The following is a 15,703-nucleotide window of genomic DNA, read 5'->3' as shown; positions in this document are numbered from 1 at the left end:
ATAAAAATATATCAATAAATAAATAAAACTAAACAAAAACACGCAAAATATTAAATTAAAGAGTGAAATAAGTGTTTTTTTATTTAATTGTTACACAGGATTATACTGATGATAGATTCATTAAATAAATTCTACAATAAAAAAGAAAAAGGAAACATGGTCATATATGTTTTTTTGGGGGGTAAATAAATTTCAATATGCGTATAGAAGTTATCCTTGGACTGTAATGAGATTTTTTTTTAAATAATAATAAAAATGTATGCATGTAAAAAAAAAAAAAAAAATAATAATAATAATAATGATATAATGATATATATCATAGGAGTAATATGATTTCTTCAAACAGCATAAATTGAAATAAATAAAATAAAATAACAAAAATGCATAAAACATTAAATTGTAGAGTTACACGCATGTGTTTTAGTTTTTTTTAAATAGGATTTTCAGACAGGCATTTATTAATATAATGATGATAGATTCATTCAAATAATTTATAATAAATTATATATATATATATATATATTTATATATATATTTTTTGTTTTTTTGGGGGGAGGAGGGGGTAAATAAATTGTTTATGGTGGCAGAAAATAAAACCTTGACAAGAGCTTAGATGTTTTTCTTCGACTGTAATGAATGTAATGAGTTATTTAAAATAAAATAATATAAAAAAAATACATTTGTCCAAAAAAAAAAATAAAAATAAAATAAAATAAAAAAATAACATTATGATTTACCCAAACAGCATAAAATTAAAAAATTATATTGTTTTTAAATAAAAACATGAAATAATAAAGTGAAGTGTTTGTAACAAATGTTGTTGTTGTTGAGTGGGGCTTTTTTCCATGATTTTTATTTGTCATTTTATGATTTTCCCAAACAGCATAAAATGAAAAGAATAAAATAATAAAACAAAACAATAACACATAAAACATTAGATTGAAGATTTCTAAACTAAATAAAGTGTTTTTATTTCATTTAGAATATTATTCTTGTCGGCACCAATAGCCTGTGCGGACATACGGCGACCTGAGTTCGATTCTCGGCTTGAGGTGCTTTGCCGATCCTTCCCCTCTCTCTGCTCCCAATACTTTCCTGTGTGTAAATCTCCACTGTCCTATCAATAAAGGTGAAAACCCCAATAAAAATAATTATATTTATATATATATATATATATATATATATATATATATATATATATATATATATATATATATATATATATATATATAACTATAAAAAAAAAAAAGAATATTATTTTTAAGCAGGTTTTTATAAATATAATCATGATAGATTCAATAAAATAAATTATAAAATAAAATGAATTATGGTAAATTTGCAGTGCATAAGAATAAACAGAGTACTACATTATTCATTTTGGATAAAATTAAATAATGCACATTTTAATGATCTTTTAATTATAGTTAAATTATAATTATTAAATGATATTTAGTATTATCATTTAGTATTTTATACTCTGTATACTCTTATTCAAAGTTTCATGAAAACAAACAGCTCCTTAAAACTCCTTTTATAAGGGCTCAACAACTGAGCTGTTTTTTAAGGCTTTGTCTGAAAGGTATAAGACATTTGAAGTGACACAAGCCTCTGATGAGATTTACAGGAAATGACACGTACAGGAGCACAAATAGAGCATTTAACAGTCTGCTCTAAGTCTTCCTCAGAGACACAAAGTAACTGGATGGAGATGATCTAATACTGACACCCAGAGTCCTCAAACAGCCCTGACTGCAGCAGGGATTCCCCGATCATTCACTACACAAAAACACCATAAACAGAGACTCAACTCATCTGACTCTGAGTCAGTGGAGGAGAAGAACAACACACACACTTGTACAAATAGGTCTGATTAAAAGTAATACGTTTATTAGATGATTAGATTTAACTTTATTGTCATTACACATGTACAAGTACAAGGCAATAAAATGCAGTTTAGGTCTAACCAGCAGTGCAGCAATAGCAGCAAGTGCAGGATACAGGTATAAGTTATAAAGTGCAGTTATAGAAAAACTACAGTGATATTAACACATGGATGTACTATGAACACTATATACAGGGTTGTATTAGCTATGAATAGAGATTTACAATAAATGTATATATGTAAAGTTTGCTATTAATAATCAGAAGTGTGCGGATAACATAAACATGTCGATCAAGCATCTCCTTATAGTTAAAAGAAATAAAAGAATACAGCAATTATTATAAGACAATTAGCTGAACTATTAGACATCTATTAGATGTACATAGAAGATAATTATAACCATTTAAAAAAAATCAATATGTAATATACACTCACCGGCCACTTTATTAGGTACACCTTACCTAGTACCGGGTTGGACCCACTTTTGACTTAAACCTTCGTGGCATAGATTCAACAAGGTACTCGAAATATTCCTCAGAGATTCTGGTCCATATTGACATGACAGCATCATGCACTTGCTGCAGATTTGTCGGCTGCACATACATGATGCTAAAAGGGATGTACATGGTCAGCAACAATACTCAGGTAGGCTGTGGTATTGACATGATGCTCAATTGGTACTAATGGGCCCAAAGTGTGCCAAGAAAATCTCCCCCACACCATTACACCACCATTACCACCCTGAACCATTGATACAAGGCAGGATGGATCCATGCTTTCATGTTGTTGACACCAAATTCTGACCCTACCATCCGAATGTCGCAGCAAATATCGAGACTCATCAGACCAGGCAACGTTTTTCCAATTCTCTATTGTCCAATTTTGGTGAGCCTGTGTGAATTGTCGACTCAGTTTCCTGTTCTTAGCTGACAGGAGTGGCACCCGATGTGGTCTTCTGCTGCTGTAGCCCATCTGCCTCAAGGTTGGACGTGTTGTGCGTTCAGAGATACTCTTCTGCAGACCTTGGTTGTAACGAGTGGTTATTTGAGTTACTTTTGCCTTTCTATCAGCTTTAACCAGTCTGGTCGTTCTCCTTTGACCTCTGGCATCAACAAGGCATTTGCGCCCACAGAACTGCTGCTCACTGGATATTTTTTTTTTTCAGACCATTCTTTGTAAACCCTAGAGATGATTGTGCGTGAAAATCCCAGTAGATCAGCAGTTTCTGAAATACTCATACCAGCCCGTCTGGCACCAATGACCATGCCACGTTCAGTCACCTAATTAACCTTTCTTCACCATTCTGATGCTCAGTTTGAACTGCAGCAGATCGTCTTGACCATGCCTACATGCCTAAATGCATTGAGTTGCTGCAATGTGATTAGCTGATTAGAAATGTGCGTTAATGAGCAGTTGGACAGGTGTACCTAATAAAGTGGCCGGTGAGTGTATATTTCAATATGTATTACATAAAATGTATAGCAAAACAAAACACACTCACTTTCCTTTTGCATATTCCTTTCTTTATCTTAAACAAACAAACCATAAAGCACGACACAAAACACAAAAAACAACAAAACAAACAAATTTTCCTTCTGCTTATTCTCTTCTTTATCTTAACGAAACAAAATCTCACTTTCGTTCAGCTAATTTCTTTCATAATTTTACTAAAAACAAAAAACAAAACAGCACAAAACAAAAAAAAAACCTGCACATTTCTTGGTCTAAAATGTACAATTAAATTACATAAAGGAAATTGACCAAATAAGTGCTTAAAAGAGTGTTAAATTCTTATGCTGGAATAAATGAAACGAGTGAAATAAAATTGAAAATAAATTATGAAAAGTGACAAGTCACAAATCACTTTAAATCAGTGTTTTATTTCTCATGTTCTTTACAATACACTTCTGTTTGTGCTTCCCTACTCCTTTATTTTCCTTGTGAGTTATAAAAGTCGCTTGAGAAATTAGCAGGTAAATTCCCAAAGTAATATCAGACATCTGATTGGGTTTCAATGGTCATGAAAGTCTATAAATTTTCAAATGACAACACTCAGCCTTCTTCTTAGGCTAAAGTAAGTAGTGCTCGTCTCTATGGAGGCTCTTTGTGTGTCTGCCAACAGAAGACCAGCTGGATGAGGAATTCCTCTGAACAGTCTCTCCTTTTGCAAATGTGCACTACTTCACACACATACAGTACTGAACACTGCCAAACCACCACAGAGATCAAATCACCGGCATTTACCTGCTCTTCCAGACTACTTTCACTTCTGCTTTCAACAGCCGTGTTAACCGCCGTGCAACGTTATAACTTGTTATTGATTAACTGATTGGTCGCTCAAGGTCACTGAGATAGAAGATAAATGGGGATTTCAAGACTTTCTGAACCTGCAATGCTTTAATTTCTGCCATTATTGAACAAGTCTACCTGGGTGGGGATTTGGGGTTGGTTTACCATACAATCATATTGCGATGGCCTCGGGCCCACAAGTTCTTAAAAATTGATGGCCTCGTCCCGGAAGTGTAAAAAAGGATGGTTTTATTACAAGGATAACGTAACAGTCCAGTGAAGATAAATGTACAGTGACCCTATTTCCCAAAAAGGTATGTACAACAAAAAAAAAAAACAAACAAAGTAACAACTCAAATAAATAAAACAAAATACGGTATATACAACACAAGACAATATATCTACAATATATTTGAGAGAAACTTATCTACGTCACACAGACACTAGATAACAGGGGGGATTGCTTACGGTTCTGCCACAACACGCTCGCTAGCCAGGTAAACTGACCCCGTTTCTGAGTCTGCCATCTCCTCTTAAATGCTAGACTCCGCCCCCTTTTTTGGAGCATACCATGAACGGGTAATAACAGTTAAATGTCTACATTACCACATTAACCATTTAAATGTGGCTTTTCTAAATATATAGAGCACACAGCTATTTATAAGTTCTGGCATTCATACATAGACAAACAACAGAGGTTTAATGCCAAAAATCACCTCTACAACGCTGGTTGCACCCTAAAAAAAAACACAACAATTGGTACGGTTGGCGCTTCAGTGCTTAGTGCCGCCATGGCGCGGCCCGTGACGTCATAAACCGGCGCCATTTTCTCGCTCGGTTTGGCCGGCACAGCACTGAAGACCAACTTTCCCGAACAAATGACGAAAGACAAACACAAAAACAAAGGTGTGTGTAAATGTATGCTTAATGTTAACCTGAGGGAAGATGAAAATATGGAATGAATAACCGGATGCGTGCGAGATGACAGGGCCCTTTGTCACTAGCAGCGTATGGAGAGGAAAAGGAGGGGTGAGTAGACATCTGTATGTGCGTGTGTGTGAGCGTATGAGTGTGTGTGAACCAGTGCGGTCGTCAGAGACTCAGGGAAGAAGCCCGGCTACTTCACAGTATCCTCCCCCTCTCCATGCCGCGCACTGTCTGGGAACCTTGACAGGTAGTCGGCTACAAGATTGCTTCTCCCAGGGCAATGACTGATATTAAATTGAAAGGGTTGCAGAGATAGGTACCACCGGGTCACCCGAGCATTGTGGTCCTTCATTGAGTTGATCCATGTAAGTGCCCTATGGTCTGTCTGCAAGTCGAACTCCCGCCCCAGGAGGTAGTATTTCAGGGATTCAAGGGACCACTTTATCGCCAGACACTCTTTCTCCACTGTAGAGTAACGTGTTTCCCTGGGCAACAGCTTCCTGCTCAGGAATACCACAGGCCGTTCTCGTCCAGCTGGTCCTTGGGCCAGTACCGCGCCTATCCCTCTCTCCGATGCGTCTACTTGTACAAGAAATCTTTGAGAGAAATCCGGACTCCTCAGCACAGGTTGTGCACACAGTCTCTCTCTCAATAATGTCCAGGCCTGCTCACAGGCTTCAGTCCAAAGGACTGGGTTCTTCATACCTTTCTGAAGTAAATCCGTCAAAGGTGCTGCTATTGCTGCGAAATCAGGGATGAAGCGACGATACCAGCCCAGTAGTCCTAGAAAGGATCGCACATCTTTCTTGGTCCTTGGTCGTTGGCTTTTCTTAATTGCTTCAACTTTATCTACCTGTGGCCTGAGTCCACCATTGCCCAGTATATAGCCCAGATAGTTAGTCTCACCTCGTCCCCATTCACATTTCACCACATTTAAGTACAGGCCCGCTGCTTGTATCTTCTCCAGGGTCTGTCTTAAGTGCTTTAAATGATCCTCCCACGTGTGACTGTAGATCACTACGTCGTCTAGGTAAGCAGCTGCATATTCCTCACAACCCTGGAGAACTTGGTCCATCAGGCGTTGAAAGGTAGCAGGTGCCCCATGTAACCCAAAGGGAAGTACCGTGAACTGGTATAGCCCAAGAGGTGTTCTGAAGGCAGTCAGGGATTTAGACGAGTGATGGAGGGGCACCTGCCAATAACCTTTACACAAATCCAGTGTGGTTATGAAGCGGGCCTGCCCTATTCTCTCCAGTAGGTCATCTATTCTAGGCATCGGGTAAGCATCAAACTTCGATTGAGAATTTAATTTTCTGAAGTCCACACAGATCCTCAATGATCCGTCTTTCTTCGGCACGATCACAATAGGACTGCTCCACTCCGATGATGATGGCTCTATCACCCCAAGTTGTTTCATAATCTCGATTTCTTCCTTCAGTGGCTTTAACAGTTTCTCTGGTATTCGGTACGGTCTTTGCCTTGATGGTGTCGGGTCTGTTAAATGGATAGTATGTTGAGTTACCTCTGTCCTGCCTGGTCTCTCCTGGAACAGCAAAGGGTACTTGCTTAGTAGCTCTTGTAACTCCTTTTTCTTGCTTTCTTCCAGATGATTCAGCTTCAGTTCTGCAGTTTCTCTCGGAGTAACCATTTCTTCAGCAGGTTCTTCATCCTCCTCCTTGACTTCTCTCACCATCATTGTTTTCTCTGGTTCCTTCCTCTGTTTCCACTCCTTTAACAGGTTCACGTGGTAAATTTGTAAAGTCTTCTTTCTTTCAGGTTGGAGTATTTCATATGTGACTGGGCCCATCTTCCTGGTGATTTCGTATGGCCCCTGCCATTTTGCTAACAGTTTGTTTGTTGATGTAGGTAGTAATAACAGTACCTTCTGTCCAGGTTGGAACTGGCGTAGTCTGCTTTTCAAATCATACCATCTCTTCTGTTTCGTTTGTGCCTCTTTCAGATTCTCCATTGCCTGCTCCCTGTAGGTATCCAGCTTGTCTCTCATCTCCAAGATGAACTTCACAATGCTGCTGTCTTCTGCCGCTGTCGGAGATTTCGTCCATGCCTTTTTAAGGATGTCCAGAGGTCCCTGGACCGGCCAGCCATACAGCAGTTCAAATGGTGCGAATCCGGTGGATGCCTGTGGCACTTCTCTGTAAGCAAACAGTAAGAATGGCAACCACTTGTTCCAGTCTTTACCTGTGTCTGAAACAAACTTCCTCAGCATACTCTTTAATGTCCCGTTGAAACGTTCGACCAATCCATCAGTCTGCGGGTGGTAAGGTGTTGTTTTCAGAGCTTTGATGCCTAGCTGCTGGTGAAACTCTTTCATTATCCGTGACATAAAGTTTGTTCCCTGGTCTGTTATGATTTCATCTGGGATTCCAACCCTAGAAAACAGTTCAGTAAGAGCTTGAACAACTTTGATGTGGTCACTGTGCGAAGTGGGAAAGCTTCAGGGTAACGAGTGGCGTAGTCGCAAACGACTAGGATGTAGCGATGTCCGGCACTACTTCTTTCAAGTGGCCCTACTATATCCATAGCTATGCGGCGGAAAGGGGTTGAAACAATGGGAAGTGGCTGTAATGGTGCTTTGTCTCTGTGGCGTACTGCACTGGTAGTCTGACATGTGCTGCATGTGTTGCAATATGTCTGGACGTCAGCGTACATGGTTGGCCAGAAAAAACGTGTACTGATGCGTGCATATGTTTTCTGAAATGCTAGATGTCCTGCCCATGGTAGTGTGTGTGCTAGGTGTAACACAATAGAACGGACAGACATGGGTACAACCAAACGTTTAACCTCTTTGACCTGCACATATAACACATCATCAATGATAACAAAATGTTCATCATTCACAGTAGCATTGTTCGGGTTCTCAGCTCTTTTAAACAGTTTTTCAAAGACTCATCATTCTTTTGCAGCTCAGAAATGTTTTCTGGTATTTGCCAGCTTTAGCTTTTAAACCTTCAAATTGTGCTTTGATAACTGGTGCACCCAGTTTTTTTAACAGTCTTTTCTGTTTTCTGGTCTTTCTTTCACCCTTAGTTGCACCTTGCAGCAGACTATCATCTAAGTCTGGCAATGGTAGCAAACCTGTCTTAGCTTGAGCACGTGTCACAACAGTAAGCACACTTTCAGCTTCATTTAGTCCCGCACAGTTCATTTTGATAGTCTTGCTACACAGTTCATTCAAAATCGGTAGATCTCGACCCAAAATCATGTCAACTGCCAAATTAGTGACAACGGCCACATTCAAAAGATACATTTCATTTTGAATATCCACAAGCACTTCAGCCTTTGGATAGTTTTTAACATCCCCATGAATGCAGCGTACATCGGTGGTATTTGCGTAGTCAATATTGTTTACATGGCATGATTTAATCAGAGAAATTGAACTTCCTGTGTCTAGCAATGCTTTAAGTTCACGACCGTTCACCACAACATTCAACATATCAACACTTTGAGACATTAAATAGTCACTGTTAGCATCACCCTCACGTGGTACATAACACATACCCGTCAGCTTAGGTTTTCTTGCTGGGCAAACTGAGGCTTTGTGTCCGTATTGACGACATGCATAACAGATCAATGTAGGTGTCAGTTCAGTCTCAAGTTCCTGTGTATGTCGGTTATCAGTATTGTGACGAATGTGTCGTGTACTACCTCTTTCAGGTTGCGTGCGCAGACCGGAGCGATGAGCATTAGCGTACTGCTGGGCTAACCGTGCTGCTGCCAATCCTGTATTTGGCTCATGTTGTTTCACCCAGATTCTGGCTTCTGGTTTCATGACCCTTAGTAGTTGCTCCAGAATGATCTGCTCGCCGATTTCCTCCACCGAATGAATGTCTGGTCGAATCCAGCGCTGATATAGATGTTTCAGGCGATAATACGTTTCTGTCGGAGACTCTCCTTCCGGCGTTGATGCTGCTCGAAAGCGCTGCCGATAGCTTTCTGCCGACACATTGAATTTCTGCAACAGAGAGTCTTTTAATTGCAAGTAATCATCTGCACTGACCTCATCCATTGCCAGGTAAGCCTCCAGCGCTCGACCGGTCAATAGTGGTACCAGCCGACAGCTCCATTGTTCCTTGGGCCACTGCCATGTCTGCGCCAGACGTTCAAATCGCCGTAGATAGTTCTCCATGTCGTCACCCATCTTAAACGGTGGCAACGGCGTTTCTGGACGGTGTGCAAACTGGGCCCGGTGATGTGATGGAAGTGCGGGTGGTGGTGGGGAAGGTGGTGGTAGCAAAAACTCTCCTGTATTTTCTCTCTCAGGCTCTGGAGAAGGGTTGTCTGGTGGTCCTTCTGGTGCCGATTGCACCACCTGCTGGACTGTCACTCGCAAACCCTGCAGTTCACGAAGAAATATCTCTTCTCTTGTCTTCTGTGCCTTGAGGAAATCCCTCATCAGGCTCTCCATGCCTCCACTGGACTCCGTCGAAGGGTCAAGGCTGCTGTGACGCTCTGTCGCTTCCTCCTCATCCTCAGATGACAGCCTACGCCAAGCTGCGTCCTTCACCGCGGATCGTAGCCCCGCCCTTCGACCTCTCGTTGTCCTCTTCCGGGTGGCCATCTCACTTCTGACACCAACTGCGATGGCCTCGGGCCCACAAGTTCTTAAAAATTGATGGCCTCGTCCCGGAAGTGTAAAAAAGGATGGTTTTATTACAAGGATAACGTAACAGTCCAGTGAAGATAAATGTACAGTGACCCTATTTCCCAAAAAGGTATGTACAACAAAAAAAAAAAACAAACAAAGTAACAACTCAAATAAATAAAACAAAATACGGTATATACAACACAAGACAATATATCTACAATATATTTGAGAGAAACTTATCTACGTCACACAGACACTAGATAACAGGGGGGATTGCTTACGGTTCTGCCACAACACGCTCGCTAGCCAGGTAAACTGACCCCGTTTCTGAGTCTGCCATCTCCTCTTAAATGCTAGACTCCGCCCCCTTTTTTGGAGCATACCATGAACGGGTAATAACAGTTAAATGTCTACATTACCACATTAACCATTTAAATGTGGCTTTTCTAAATATATAGAGCACACAGCTATTTATAAGTTCTGGCATTCATACATAGACAAACAACAGAGGTTTAATGCCAAAAATCACCTCTACAACGCTGGTTGCACCCTAAAAAAAAACACAACAATTGGTACGGTTGGCGCTTCAGTGCTTAGTGCCGCCATGGCGCGGCCCGTGACGTCATAAGCCGGCGCCATTTTCTCGCTCGGTTTGGCCGGCACAGCACTGAAGACCAACTTTCCCGAACAAATGACGAAAGACAAACACAAAAACAAAGGTGTGTGTAAATGTATGCTTAATGTTAACCTGAGGGAAGATGAAAATATGGAATGAATAACCGGATGCGTGCGAGATGACAGGGCCCTTTGTCACTAGCAGCGTATGGAGAGGAAAAGGAGGGGTGAGTAGACATCTGTATGTGCGTGTGTGTGAGCGTATGAGTGTGTGTGAACCAGTGCGGTCGTCAGAGACTCAGGGAAGAAGCCCGGCTACTTCACACATATGTTGTATTCTCTCTATATTGAACAAAAATTGCAATAATAAAAACTATCGTTCACAAAAAAAAAAAACTTTCTAAATTTGAGCCACATCTATCTCCTTTCTGATCAATTTTAACAAGCAGATAGAGACAATAAAAGACAGCAATAAAAAAACACATTATAGATCAATAAAAAAACTTAATGGATTGATAAATTGAAAGGAGGATGAAATAAAAACAATGGTATAGAAAGGAGGATAGATGGACTAAAATAACCATATATAGATTGTCGGATGGTTGGATGAATGGTTGATAGAATGAGAGAAGGATAGAATGGCAGACAGACAGAACAAAAGATAGAATGGCAAATAGACAAACACAAAGAATGACAGATTGATAGATCGAAACAGAACGATAGATAGATAGAACGATAGAACGATAGAACGATAGATAGATAGATAGATAGATAGATAGATAGATAGATAGATAGATAGATAGATAGATAGATAGATAGATAGATAGAACGATAGAACGATAGAACGATAGAACGATAGATAGATAGATAGATAGATAGATAGATAGAACGAACGATAGAACGAACGATAGAACGAACGAATGATAGATAGATAGATAGATAGATAGATAGATAGATAGATAGATAGATAGATAAAAAGAACGATAGAATGATAGAAAAAATGATAAAACCATAAGGACAGAACGATAGAAAGGACCATAGAAAGAATGATAGAACGGTAAAAAGAAAGATAGAACGATAGAAAGAAGGATAGAACAAAAAAGGACAGAACGATAGAAAGGATAGGACTATAGAAAGAAGGATAAAAAGAATGATATAAAGAACAACAGAAAACGATGGAACAATAGAAAGAACGATAGAAAGAAAGGACAAATGAACGGATTGATAGAACAATAGATCTTATTCACCTCTGGTAGAAAGGTAGAAAAACTAAAAATCAAGAAATGATAATGTTTAAAAAAAAAAAAAACATGAAAAAAACAGCAATAGCACAGCTTTAACATGCATCTCTGGTTCATAAATGCTAAGAATCCTGCAGTTTGTTTGCCGATTTCCAATGGAGCAAACAGGAATGTGTAAAACGCGACAGACTAATTGTTTGTGTTTACGACTTTAACAGGCTTATGTGGAAAACACACGCCAAACTCTTTAAAACCCACATAAATCCAACACAATCAAGCAGCTTTTATGCACAACACCCTGATTTAATACTGAAAACCTGCCGTTCTCGACATGACAAAAGAATTTTAGCGTACAGCATGCTCACTCACTATCCTTATATAGTCAAACTGCCTCCAAAACCTCCTTATACTTGGAGCGGCGTGTCATAAAACGGGCTGGACGGGCCATTCCAGAGAGGTTGGATTCGGCAGCCCAGAATAACCTCATCTGGATCTAATTTGCATTGAGGTGGAGGAGAGCGAGGCTGAGCAAACCAGGACTGCTGGAGCCTTGGGCTACGGGTGATCCAGTCCCACAATTCCCAGCAGAGGGGGGGACAACCAACTGAGTGTCTGCGTTACCACTGAATAAATGTGACAACCAGGATTGAGAACAGTACATTCAGATCATTGATTAGCACTGCAGAAAACAGGGTAAGATTCAGAAGATTATAAGTAAGTTCATGATGGTGTAGGTGAGGAAAGATGATCAAGGATTGCATGTCCTTGCCCTTAGGCTGAATTGATGCATCTAGGTCAATGAAAATGTGTAAATAGTTTCAATAACACTATCATATAAGGGATATCGGAATCGGTATTGATAAAATCTAGATGATACCTATCCCCAATGAATATGTTGTGTGCACTTTCATGTGATTTGGGTTTCTTTGCGTGTTTCTGTTTAGAGCCGATGTGATAAATGCAGTGCCTTCTGTGCTTGTATCTGTGGGATTCTGAAATGTGGGTCACAGAGATCTACAAAGCTTTTCCTCCTACAAAGATCAAGACATTTATAAATCATCAAAAATGATTTTTTTTTCTTGCAATATGACAGGCATTTCTGTGTGTTTCCTTAATTCGACTGTTTGTGAAGAAAGTTAAGAAAAAAATAAGTGCAATGATGATAGAGGAATGAATAGTGTATTGAGGAATGTATGGATGTTTTAAAAGAAAAATAAAAGTGATAGGCAGACATAATTGATGATCCAAAAAAAAACGTCAAACAGAACAAATGAGTGAACAAATGAGGAAGGAAAAATTGAAGAGCAAAACAACAGGCAGCAAGTATAGGTGTAGACAGGTGTGATCAATTTATTATAGCTTGTTTAACCAAATTTGACCAATCAGATGAGGTCTTACTATCTCTATACCCCCTCCCCAGTAGGTGCTGTTCTGCTATCAACTAGAGCTAGAAAAGGATGGATGGATGGATGGATGGGTAGAAAGAACAAAAAAATGATTGGATGGATGAATGGATAGAAAGTGTGATAGATGTATGAAAAAACAATGGATGGAGGGATAGAAAAAAACAATGGATGGATGGATGGACGGATAGAAGGAAGGAAGGAAAGAAAGAAAGAGAGAAAGAGATAAAGAAAGAGAGAGAGAGAGAGAGAGAGAGAGAGAGAGAGAGAGAGAGAGAGAGAGAGAGAGAGAAAGAAAGAAAGAAAGAAAGAAAGAAAGAAAGAAAGAAAGAAAGAAAGAAAGAATTAATGGACAGATGGATAGAAAGAATCAAAGGACGATTGGATGGAAAGAACAATGGATCAATGGATAGAAAAAAAGAACAATGGATGGATGGATGAATAGAAAGTAAAAACAAAGGATGGATGAATAGATAAAAAGTGATGCATAAATGAAAAACAATGGATGAATGGATAGAAAGAAATAACGGATGGATGGATGGATAGAAAGAAAAAGAGCGGATGGATGGATGAGTAGAAAGAACAAATGATTGGATGGATGAATAAAAAAGAACAACGGATAGAACAATGAATGGATGGATAGATAGATGGATTGATAGAAAGAACAATGAATTAATGGATGGAAGGAAATAACAATGGATGGATGGATGGAATGAAAGAAAGAGAAAGAGAACGAAAGAAAGAAAGAGAAAACGAAAGAGAAAGAAAGAAAGAAAGAGAGAGAGAGAAAGAAAGAGAGAAAAAGTGAGAAAGAAAGAAAGAGAGAGAGAGAGAAAGAAAGAAAGAAAGAAAGAGAGAGAGAGAAAGAAAGAAAGAAAGAAAGAGAGAAAGAAAGAAAGAAAGAAAGAGAGAGAGAAAGAAAGAGAGAAAGAGAGAAAGAAAGAAAGAAAGAAAGAGAAAGAAAGAAAGAAAGAAAGAAAAAATGGATGGAGGGATTAACGGACAGACGGATGGATAGAAAGTGTGATGCATGGATGAAAAAACAATGGATGGATAAATGGAAAGAAAAACCATGGATGAATAAATGGAAAGAACAAAAGGATGATTGGATGGATGGAAATATAGATAGAACGATGCATGGATGGAAAGAACAGATAGAACAGAACAGATAGATTGAAAGAAAGATCAATAGATGCAAAAATGTATAATTTAGCCAGTAAAAAAAATCTGTTTCCTGACTTCACATGGTGAAATTCCACACACACACACACACACACACACACACACACACACACACACACACACACACACACACACACACACCTCCGTGTGTCACACATAACAACTGTGAACCACCAGCATCATTCTCAGTGACACCTTCCACCCTCTAGCATGACATTTACATGGACAGTCAGAGAACATCTGCAATCACTGTCCAAGCGTGACCTCGGGCTAAACGATCTCCCTGAGCCACAATAAGCAAAAGTGTTGTGTTATTTCAGCCGCCTCCTTCGCTAGAATCAATCAACCTCTTACAGATGCTCACAGCTGGAACAAGCACGTTTATTTTTGCTCAGCAACAGGCAAAAGTGCATGCTAACAAGTGAAAGTTCTCTGAACAGTTACACAACAGCATAACCAACAGCGCTTTGAGCAGTAAAGCTAAAAAAAGATGAAAACCCGTATGACAGTTCAATGGGAACTACATCAATGCGCTTTTCACAGGACTCCTCTACTGAGCATGTTTTCCATATCCTTTCAAATAATCCATTGATTTGGTTCACAAATAACTGATTCTGGCTGATATGATTTCTCAATTCTCAACTCAATGACTCATTTATCCAGTTGCAATGATTCACAGCTAACCAAAAGAGAAAAATATCAATAGTAAGTTACAATTCAGTGCTGTTGTAGACTCAAAAAAACAAACTAATTTAACACAGGACTCACATGGATCCGTTTTAGGATACAAAAAAGGTGCTGCCGCTCACTATGGTCAATCATGCTGAATATTAATGAGAACTTGCACATGGTTATGGGTAAGCATACATGTGAGTACTCTGTATCAAGTGTATCACAACACGCTCTGACGTCAGTTGTCAAGTGAGTGTGCTGTCTGTTTGTGGATTGGATGGTATTACCACATTAGCACATATTTAGCAAGTGCTCTTAGGTTTCACTGTCATGTCTCTCACTATTAGCCTGGCGCCAAAAAGACGGTTGCTGTGTACCAATTCAGAACTGGAGGGCCATTCTCATAAGGGCCCTGGGCCAAGACAGGTTTAATAAAAGATCAGGCACATTAAAGAGAAAGGACATGATGGGTGCTTGCATGAAGTAGTGAATGATTCTGTCAACAGCAATATGGATATGAGGACAAGATGGGTATTTTAAATGGTGGATAAATGGAACGATGGACAGAATGACAGATGAAATAATAGACAGATAGATAAAAAGAAAGATAGATAGATAGAATGGTAGAATAAACGATGATCGTGATGTGATAGATAGATCGATCGATTGAACGATAGATAGGATCAATAAACAGAATGATAGATGGAACGATAGATAGACAAAACAATAAATGGAATGATATAACAATAGATAGATGGACAGACAGATAGATAGACAGAACAATAAACAGAATAATATATAGAACAATAGATGAATGATATACAGATAGAATGATAGATATGATGATAGACAGAACAATAAACAGACAGACAGACAGACGAATAGA

The 15,703-nt window shown here is 39.1% G+C and overlaps 1 protein-coding gene across 2 annotated transcripts in view; it reads right to left on the bottom strand.

Moving 5' to 3' along the window:
• cep85l (centrosomal protein 85, like) overlaps positions 1 to 15,703 on the bottom strand; it is a 120,525-nt gene that overhangs the window by 53,421 nt on the left and 51,401 nt on the right. The gene's annotated exons all lie outside the window — the stretch shown is intronic.

The sequence above is a fragment of the Danio aesculapii genome, chromosome 20, assembly GCF_903798145.1.
Source record: "Danio aesculapii chromosome 20, fDanAes4.1, whole genome shotgun sequence".
Taxonomy (NCBI): domain Eukaryota; kingdom Metazoa; phylum Chordata; class Actinopteri; order Cypriniformes; family Danionidae; genus Danio; species Danio aesculapii.
The sequence above is the reverse complement of the archived record's forward strand: the minus strand, read 5'-3'. Positions and strand labels throughout refer to the sequence as shown.